Consider the following 10,117-nt stretch of genomic DNA (forward strand, 5'->3'; position numbering starts at 1 on the left):
GCCACCACATTGGATTTGAAATGAAACCTCTACAAAAGAATTCAAGTGCAGATTGTAACGTTTAATTTGAAGGGTTGAACAAAAATATCTGATAGAAAATGTAGGAATTGTACACATTTCTTTACAAACACTCCACATTTTAGGAGGTCAAAACTAATTGGACAAATAAACATAACCCAAACAAAATATTTTTATTTTCAATATTTTGTTGCAAATCCTTTGGAGGCAATCACTGCCTTAAGTCTGGAACCCATGGACATCACCAAACGCTGGGTTTCCTCCTTCTTAATGCTTTGCCAGGCCTTTACAGCCGCAGCCTTCAGGTCTTGCTTGTTTGTGGGTCTTTCCGTCTTAAGTCTGGATTTGAGCAAGTGAAATGCATGCTCAATTGGGTTTAGATCTGGAGATTGACTTGGCCATTGCAGAATGTTCCACTTTTTGGCACTCATGAACTCCTGGGTAGCTTTGGCTGTATGCTTGGGGTCATTGTCCATCTGTACTATGAAGCGCCGTCCAATCAACTTTGCAGCATTTGGCTGAATCTGGGCTGAAAGTATATCCCGGTACACTTCAGAATTCATCCGGCTACTCTTGTCTGCTCTTATGTCATCAATAAACACAAGTGACCCAGTGCCATTGAAAGCCATGCATGCCCATGCCATCACGTTGCCTCCACCATGTTTTACAGAGGATGTGGTGTGCCTTGGATCATGTGCCGTTCCCTTTCTTCTCCAAACTTTTTTCTTCCCATCATTCTGATACAGGTTGATCTTTGTCTCATCTGTCCATAGAATACTTTTCCAGAACTGAGCTGGCTTCTTGAGGTGTTTTTCTGCAAATTTAACTCTGGCCTGTCTATTTTTGGTATTGATGAATGGTTTGCATCTAGATGTGAACCCTTTGTATTTACTGTCATGGAGTCTTCTCTTTACTGTTGACTTAGAGACAGATACACCTACTTCACTGAGAGTGTTCTGGACTTCAGTTGATGTTGTGAACGGGTTCTTCTTCACCAAATTAAGTATGCGGCGATCATCCACCACTGTTGTCATCCGTTGACGCCCAGGCCTTTTTGAGTTCCCAAGCTCACCAGTCAATTCCTTTTTTCTCAGAATGTACCCAACTGTTGATTTTGCTACTCCAAGCATGTCTGCTATCTCTCTGATGGATTTTTTCTTTTTTTTCAGCCTCAGGATGTTCTGCTTCACCTCAATTGAGAGTTCCTTTAACCGCATGTTGTCTGCTCACAGCAACAGCTTCCAAATGCAAAACCACACACCTGGAATCCACCCCTGACCTTTTAGCTACTTCATTGATTACAGGTTAACGAGGGAGACGCCTTCAGAGTTAATTGCAGCCCTTAGAGTCCATTGTCCAATTACTTTTGGTCCCTTGAAAAAGAGGACGCTGTGCATTACAGAGCTATGATTCCTAAACCCTTTCTCCGATTTGGATGTGGAAACTATCATATTGCAGCTGGGAGTGTGCACTTTCAGCCCATATTATATATATAATTGTATTTCTGAACATGTTTTTGTAAACAGCTAAAATAACAAAACTTGTGTCACTGTCCAAATATTTCTGGCCCTAACTGTATGTTCCAATAAGCCCAGTCTCCTCCTCCTGCAGTTACAGGAAATGCGACATTGTGCTGTATTGTATATGAGGTGACATAACATCTGCTCCCCAGACACCAGTTACATCAGAGCTACAATGAAGAACAGTCACGTTGTCGGCATTTTACTGCTTCTCTGCTCAGGTAAGAAGGACGCTGGTTTAGTCTGTGTGTTGTGCAGAAAAGTAATGAAGATTTTAATATAACTAGTCAGGTGTAAACTATGATAGGTAAATAAGGCAATTAATAAAAGTAATGATTATATATGTTTATTTCCAGGAGAAGTTTTTGGAGACTCCATTGAGCCAATGAATTCACAGATATTTACTGAGGAAGGGAAGAAAGTAACTCTCTCCTGCTCCTATAAAACTTCATATTCCACAACTTACTATCTGTACTGGTATCGCCATTACCCTGGATCAGCCCCACAATACATAATACATAGAATTAATAAAGGTGCCACTGGTGATCCTGCTCCGGGAAGATTCACATCTGATGTGACATTAACCTCTACAGAACTGGTTATCAGAGATGTGAAGACAGAGGACTCGGCCACCTATCTCTGCGCGCTGCAGGAAGCACAGTGTGACACTTCTCACCTCCCATCCTACATAAACCTCATACCATAAGGCACAACCAGTATAGGCTGTATGCACCGCCTGCTGTGTCAGTACGAATATACTTGATACATCCTCTTTCACAGATGTAGCAGAGCTGAATGTGTAGCTCAATTTCTTTTGATCAAGAGTTTAAAAGGATTATTCTCATGTTCATAAAGGGAGTCTGTCACCCCTAAAATTAATTTTTAAATGAGCTATACAGTGTTGTAGGTTGACCTGTTACTGGTATAGTGCCTGATAAAAAATACTTTTATTTCATATGCAAATGAGGAGACTTTGATGAACCCTTGGTTTGACCAAAAGTTTGGTGCACAGTTACGCTTATTCACTTGCATATTGGAGTCCTTCCCCAGCTTCAGATTGACAATGCTAGCTTTCCAGAGTGTAGCAAGAGACCTAGCTTTTCAATATAGAGCGCCGTCTTTGCCGATGATATCGCTCTAGGTGGAATGCTGATCATAATGATAGAAGACACATTCCACTGTGGAGTGGAAATGGCGCACGTGCTGTGCTCACCAGAAATTATAACATTACTCCAGATGGAACCCAGGTAAAAAGTGGTAGACCATGAGTTCAATTATAGAGCACATTTTGCCCGGAAGCAATGGACGCACTCAATTGTAAGCACCAGGGCACAATCAAAGCAGATACTGTATGTGCTGGCAAAGATGATGGGAGTGTTCAATGTGAGAAGGTGGCAGCTGTATTCATGGTTCGCATCCCCTGCACCCCGCCACATTACAGGAAAACGGGGTCCTGGCTGTGTGTGTGTGCTACTGTTACCTTGCTGATACACCTCTGTAGTCCGCATGCTGCCGCTTGACCATACGAGGTAGATGAGATTGAGGGAGGCTAGAGTCAAAAAATAAACTTTTCTTAATGACCGCCAATATGTCTTTTAACTGACCTGACATATAAGAGAATAGCCTCCCCATACAGGTGACAATCCAGCAGCTGTCGGCTGTCCACTATAACTGACAACTTGCTGCATCAGCCATGATCAGTGTTTGCACCGTCCAACTCTGTTTAACCCCTTAGATGCTGCTGTCAATAGTGACTACATCATTATAAATGGTTAACAGAGTGTGGGGGCTTCCTATTTATCCCAATTGGTGCCCTCATGTCATGATTGTGTGGTGCTGATGTTTGCCATGGCAATTCATGACCAAATCGCGGCCTTAGAGTCTGATTGCTGTAGTAATCTGTTCAGAAGTTAGAGGCATTTAGCTGGTAAAAATACACATTTTCATTCCCATCATGCCACTTTGCATTAATTCCTGTAAAGCACCTGAAGGGTTAATAAACTACCTGACTGCAATTTTCAATATGTCAGGAGGTGCTGTTTTTTAAATGGTATCACTTTTGGGGGTTTCCCAATATATGAGACCCCTAAAGTCACTTCAAACATGGATAAGTCCCTAAAAAAATAAATTTTGTAAATTTCCTTGAAAAAATGAAAAATTACTGCTACATTTTTAATCCTCCTAAAATGCTAACAAAAAATAAAATAACATTTTACAAATGGTGCTGATGTAAAGCAGGCATGTGGGAAATGTTATTTATTAATGGTTTGCTGAGGTATGGCCATCTGGATTAAAGGGATAATCTTTCAAAGTTTGAAACTTGCTAATTTTTTAACATTTTTCTCAAATATTTTATATTTTTTTATAAATAAACACAAAACATATTGACCTAAATTTGCCATTATCATAAAGTATAATGTGTCACTAAAAAACACTCTCAAAATCACTGGTATTTGTTGAAGCATTGCAGAGTTATTACCACATAAAGTGACACTGGTCAAATTTCAAAAATTTGGCTCCGTCACTAAGGGGTTAATAAACAACTTGATAAGAAGTATATACATCAGCTACAGGTAACTTATTACAAATACATCTTCTGCATAATCCAGAGACAGGAACTTTAGGTTTACACGTGACAATACATTACTTCCATTGCATATTACATAAATCCAGTAAACCATTATGAGAACATCCATATTCCCCTGTGAGGAGAGCACAGGTTGAGGTGTGTCAATATGGATCCTCACAGCTAGTTATAACTCCCAGTTGATTAATGAGGACCTCACTGGATGAGGTACATCAGTGTAATTCCTCACTACTACTCTCAGAGTCCATTTGATGAGAGCCACATACTCCTTGCTGTGCCACTGCATCCTCAGATCTTCATAGGAGATGCCCCAGCCTGGCCATCTTCTCCTGAAGGTCTCTGGCCAGGTTACACTCTAGCCCCTTATGTAGTAAAGCTAATTGTTTACTTAAGATCCTTATATAAGGAATCCTTCCTTCAATTTAGTACTCTTTAGGTCTCCTTGCCTGAGATCCAAAATCTGTTTGCCACCTAATACTTGCTTCGCTTCAGAACATGCTATTCGATGTAGCATCCCTCTCTTGGCACATAAACCCCAGTTTTCATACAGGAATGCAAGCAGCAAGACCATAGGTCTGTTCACTTTTCAATATATTTCCCTTTCTGTCAAGCAACAGGAAACTGCATTCCCTTGTGCCAGAGAGCGGTAGTCATGAGTGAGCTGCATCTCCATGTCGCCCTGGCACTTTACAGATAAATCGTGTCCCAGTCCCAATGTGCTGTTGCGTGTGGGGTGCGTTACAGTCACTTGCAGGCCACAGGCTTCAGCTGCCTCCAGGACTTGAACTTCAGGAGCTGCAGCACATATATCATGGGACACCCAGTTCGTTTCAACACGCAGATGTTTACTCAACAGTTTAATTGCATCAGAATGTAAAATGCAGTATCTGGCACAGCACCCTCCGCTTATTGTTTCCATAATACACTACATTTCCAGCTTTTCTTTCCATTTTATCTGAACTATCCCTACGCTCACGGATCCTGTCAGTCCCAGGAATTTCCAGTTCAGTTCCACAGTACACTCGATATCTGTTGCCTTTCAAACATGCATCTTCCTTTAAACAGAATGGGTTAAGGTGCTCTCCATAGCACCCGTCTCGAGCCTTGAGCTCTGGACATTGCAGGAATGTCCGTAGGGAATTTTGCAGGCCTCATACTGCCCAGAACAATATGTTCTCGCTTATGCTATAGAGCCACTGCACTTTGAACTTAACCTTAAGTAAAAGTGAAGAAACTGAAGAGACAAGAAGTGCAAGATAAGGTTTTATCTGATGGCAAAAAGGTGTAGGGAGTTAAGGAATCCTCTCACCTGATGGGGTTGTGACCAGAGATGAGCAAACTTGTTTGAAAAATGTTCATCAATCAAAAATTTGGCATATACATAGCTCATATTTGTGTTCGGATTTCCAAGCATTTTCCCACAAAGTCGGCAACATTCGGACACAATTCGGTAAATGATCACGTTTCCACTAATGCTTTGGTTAGAACTTTGGCTAGGATAGTGGAGCTCTATGATGAGCGGTGAGGACGTGTTTTATGAGGGGAGGGTGTGGGGAGAGGTCAGAGGAGTGACGGACTGTGTCGTCACCAAGTCAATGAGATGGAAATAAGTTGATCAATCTCCACCAGCCAGGAGGACAAAAAGGGCTAAAGGAACAAAGTGCCAAACAATGGCAACAACTCCAAACAAACCATGAAACAAACAAACCAGCAGCGACACAGGGAAGGTGACATCCTTCCCCCACAAGGGGGAGCGGATGTGCCTCACCCTTGGACAACTGTTGTGAGTTCTGTTTTTGGGCTCCCTCTGGTGGTTACTGATGGTACTGGGTGATTTGTGTTCTGCTGCCTCTGGTGTCCACCTGTTCTATTAGGATTTGGGAGTTTCCTATTTAACCGGGCTTTCTTGTCATTTCCCCGCCGGCTATCAAGGCTATCAGAGTGTTTTGTTACCTCAGCTTCTGGTTTCAGTAATCTTCAGGACAAGCTAAGTTTTTGATTTTCTTGTTTCACGTTTTGCTTTATTTTTGTCTTGTCCAGCTTGCATGTAATTGTTTCTTTGCTGCTGGTTGCTCTAGTGGGCTGTAATTGCTCCTCATGTTCCATGAGTTGGAACATGAGTTCAAGTAATTACAGGATGGTTTTTTGAAGGGTTTTTTGCTGACCGCGCAGTTTACTTTTGTATCCTCTGCTATCTAGTTTTAGCGGGCCTCATTTTGCTAAATCTGTTTTCATACTGTGTATGTGCCTTCCTCTCATTTCACCGTCATTATATGTGGGGGGCTGCTATTCCTGTGGGGTATTTCTCTGGAGGCAAGAGAGGTCTGTGTTTCTTCTAATAGGGGAAGTTAGATCTTCGGCTGGTGCGAGACGTCTAGGATCAACGTAGGCACGTTCCCCGGCTATTGTTATTTGTGTGTTCAGGTTTAGGGTCGCGGTCAGCTCAGGTTCCATCACCCTAGAGCTCGTTGGTGCTTGTCCTTTTGTGATTCCCTGCCATTGGAATCATGACAGTATAGCCGGCCCAAAAATGTTTGGGCTGAAGTAGGAGGAAAAGTTGTCTGAGGAAGGTTTTTTTTTTTTTTTTTCCTCCTCTTAATCTTTGAATGGCTCTGACCTTAGCTGTTTATCATGGACGTCCAGAGTTTAGCTTCCAGCTTGAATAATCTTGCTGCTAAGGTTCAAAATATACAAGATTTTGTTGTACATGCTCCTATGTCTGAACCTAGAATTCCTATTCCAGAGTTCTTTGCTGGAGATAGATCTAGTTTTCTGAATTTTAGGAACAATTGCAAGCTGTTCCTTTCTTTGAAATTTCGCTCTTCTGGAGACCCTGCTCAGCAGGTTAAGATTATTATATCTTTCCTGCGGGGTGACCCTCAAAATTGGGCATTTGCATTGGCACCAGGGGATCCTGCGTTGCTTAATGTGGATGCGTTTTTTCTGGCATTGGGTTTGCTCTATGAGGAACCTAACCAGGAGATTCAGGCTGAAAAAGCTTTATTAGCTCTCTCAGGGGCAAGATGAAGCAGAAATATATTGTCAAAAATTTCGGAAATGGTCAGTGCTTACTCAGTGGAATGAGTGCGCCCTGGCTGCAAAGTTCAGAGATGGCCTTTCTGAGGCCATTAAAGATGTTATGGTGGGGTTCCCTGCGCCTACAGGTCTGAATGAGTCTATGACTATGGCTATTCAGATTGATCGGCGTTTACGGGAGCGCAAACCTGTGCACCATTTGGCGGTGTCTTCTGAACAGGCACTTGAGACAATGCAATGTGATAGAGTTCAGTCTAGAAGTGAACGGCAAAACTATAGGCGGAAAAATGGGTTGTGCTTTTATTGTGGTGATTCAGCTCATGTTATATCAGCATGCTCTAAACGCACAAAAAAGGTTGATAAGTCTGTTGCCATTAGTACGTTACAGTCTAAGTTCATTCTGTCTGTGACTCTGATTTGCTCATTATCATCCATTTCCGTCGATGCCTATGTAGATTCAGGCGCTGCCCTGAGTCTTATGGATTGGTCATTTGCCAAGCGATGTGGGTTTAGTCTTGAGCCTCTGGAAGTCCTTATTCCATTGAAGGGAATTGACTGGACACAAGTGACCATGCGTATGACTCCCGTTCATCAGGAGGTGATTCGCTTCCTGGTATTGTATAATTTACATGATATTCTAGTACTTGGTCTGCCATGGTTACAAACTCATAATCCAGTCCTTGACTGGAAAACAATGTCTGTGTTAAGCTGGGGATGTCAGGGGGTTCATGATGATGCACCTCCGATTTCTATCGCTTCATCTACTCCTTCTGAGGTTCCTGTATTTTTGTCTGATTATCGGGATGTTTTTGAGGAGCCTAAGCTCAGTTCGCTTCCTCCTCACAGGGATTGCGATTGTGCTATAGATTTAATTCCTGGTAGTAAATTTCCTAAAGGTCGTTTGTTCAATCTGTCAGTGCCAGAGCATACGGCTATGCGGGATTATGTTAAGGAGTCCTTGGAAAAGGGACATATCCGTCCATCTTCGTCCCCTTTGGGAGCAGGTTTTTTTTTCGTGGCCAAAAAAGATGGGTCCTTGAGGCCTTGTATAGATTATCGTCTTTTGAATAAGATTACCGTAAAATATCAGTATCCTTTGCCTTTGTTGACTGATTTGTTTGCTCGCATTAAGGGGGCTAAATGGTTCACTAAGATTGATCTTCGGGGTGCGTATAATCTTATACGAATAAAGCAAGGTGATGAGTGGAAAACCGCATTTAATACGCCTGAGGGCCATTTTGAGTATTTGGTAATGCCTTTCGGACTTTCTAATGCTCCTTCAGTCTTCCAGTCCTTTATGCACGATATTTTCCGTGAATATCTGGATAAATTTATGATTGTGTATTTGGATGATATTTTGGTTTTTTCTGATGACTGGGAGTCTCATGTTCAGCAGGTCAGGAAGGTGTTTCAGGTAATATAGAGAATGTTCAGCACAGCCGAAGGAAGGAGGTGCACGGTCATAGGTTCCCAAGCCTCAATATATAGATAATAAGTGACTGGCACACTCCGGACGTGTTGTGATGCAAAATTGGGGTTTATTATACATACAGTAACACAAACGTTTCGGTCATAACTGGACCTTCATCAGTGTGCTAAAGAAAAATACATACAAAGGGAGTGATATCCAAAACATAAAGGATCAAAAATATACAAAATAAACATAAACAAAATGAACAAAAGTATATACAACACAAAAGGTCATGTTTCCAGAAAGAATTGATAATAACATCCTAGGAGGACCGTCAAAACAAAATTTGCCGAGAAAGAAGCGAACAATTGTGTGCAGGTCTGGTGACATGGAAGAGGGAGCAAGAGGAAGGAAGTATGGAAAGTAGGTGATGAAAGACACACTATGCCGTGAGGTAAGGCTGAAAAGGTAAACCTACCTAGATAACTAGTATGTTGAAGGAGCCCCAATAATTGAAACTACATTGCATCTGAGGGGAAATAAAGTGCATATATACATGAACCTGTGCGTCCCTAAATGGGCCGAAGCGTAATACTATAAGGCTTTATGTGTCATATAAGATGGTTACATACCAGAAAAAAGCCTGGAGCTATATGAAATTCAGGTGATAGTATCAGTCCATGGACACAGGGGAATATGGCCCAGATGGTGCTATCTGCAGGGGAGATTGGTACAATGTAGATTGTGCCTGTGAGCCACTGGGTCATGTAGGTATATGGTACCTACCAGAAAAGAAACCTGAAGGTATATAGATCCCAGCAGGTGAGAACAATCTGCAGATGCAGGGTGGTGTATCACAGGTAACGCTATCTGTAGGAAGGATAGGTAAGGTATATAATGGCACTAGTGAGCAATTAGATAATGAGCGTATGTAGTACACAGGACTTACCCCCCAGTAGATATGAAACCATGCGGAGTCACCGCTGCTGTGAGCTAAGAGGGAGGTATGCGCTGTCTGTACAGGGAGAGTATAAGCTGACATTGTATAAGGGGGATGTCGCTCTGTATTGCTAGGACAGAGAGCGTGCACTGTGTAGAACTTACCAGCCTGATGAGTGGAGGGAGCACGCGGTGTCCACCGCAAGTGCAGGCTGGGGAACGGAGCACCAGGGACCTCCTTATATAGTGGGGAGGTGAAATAGTGTGTGCATAGTGTTGCCGGAGAAGAGAGGCCGGAGGGGGCGGGGCCGGGTGATGTGAGTGTCACATGACCGCTGGGGGCAGTGTTATTTGTGTTCCACTGTAAAGGAGAAGAGATGGAAGTGCGTTCCAAGTTAGTGGATTGGCTGATATCGAGGTGTGCTACGGTGGCCCCAGAGTGTCACAGAAGGGGAAGTTTCAAAATGGTCGATTCTGTAAAGGAGAGGCAGAGAATTAGCAAACAGAAAACCAACATTGTAAATCATGTATAGACAATGATCTTTATATATACACTATGCGCGCTGGTGCTGAAAAGGAGGTGAATATCAAAATGCATTAAATGTA

At 42.5% G+C, this 10,117-nt stretch overlaps 1 long non-coding RNA gene across 1 annotated transcript; it reads right to left on the bottom strand.

The window, feature by feature from the left end:
• Positions 1-9,226: 9,226 nt before the first annotated feature.
• LOC138657800 (uncharacterized) lies at positions 9,227-9,774 on the bottom strand. Its single transcript, XR_011317190.1, has 3 exons — positions 9,677-9,774; positions 9,522-9,587; positions 9,227-9,442 (listed from the first exon to the last, which is right to left on the bottom strand). It is a non-coding gene; the product is annotated as an uncharacterized lncRNA (long non-coding RNA).
• Positions 9,775-10,117: the final 343 nt, after the last annotated feature.

The sequence above is a fragment of the Ranitomeya imitator genome, chromosome 1 (genome assembly GCF_032444005.1).
Source record: "Ranitomeya imitator isolate aRanImi1 chromosome 1, aRanImi1.pri, whole genome shotgun sequence".
Taxonomy (NCBI): Eukaryota; Metazoa; Chordata; class Amphibia; order Anura; family Dendrobatidae; genus Ranitomeya; species Ranitomeya imitator.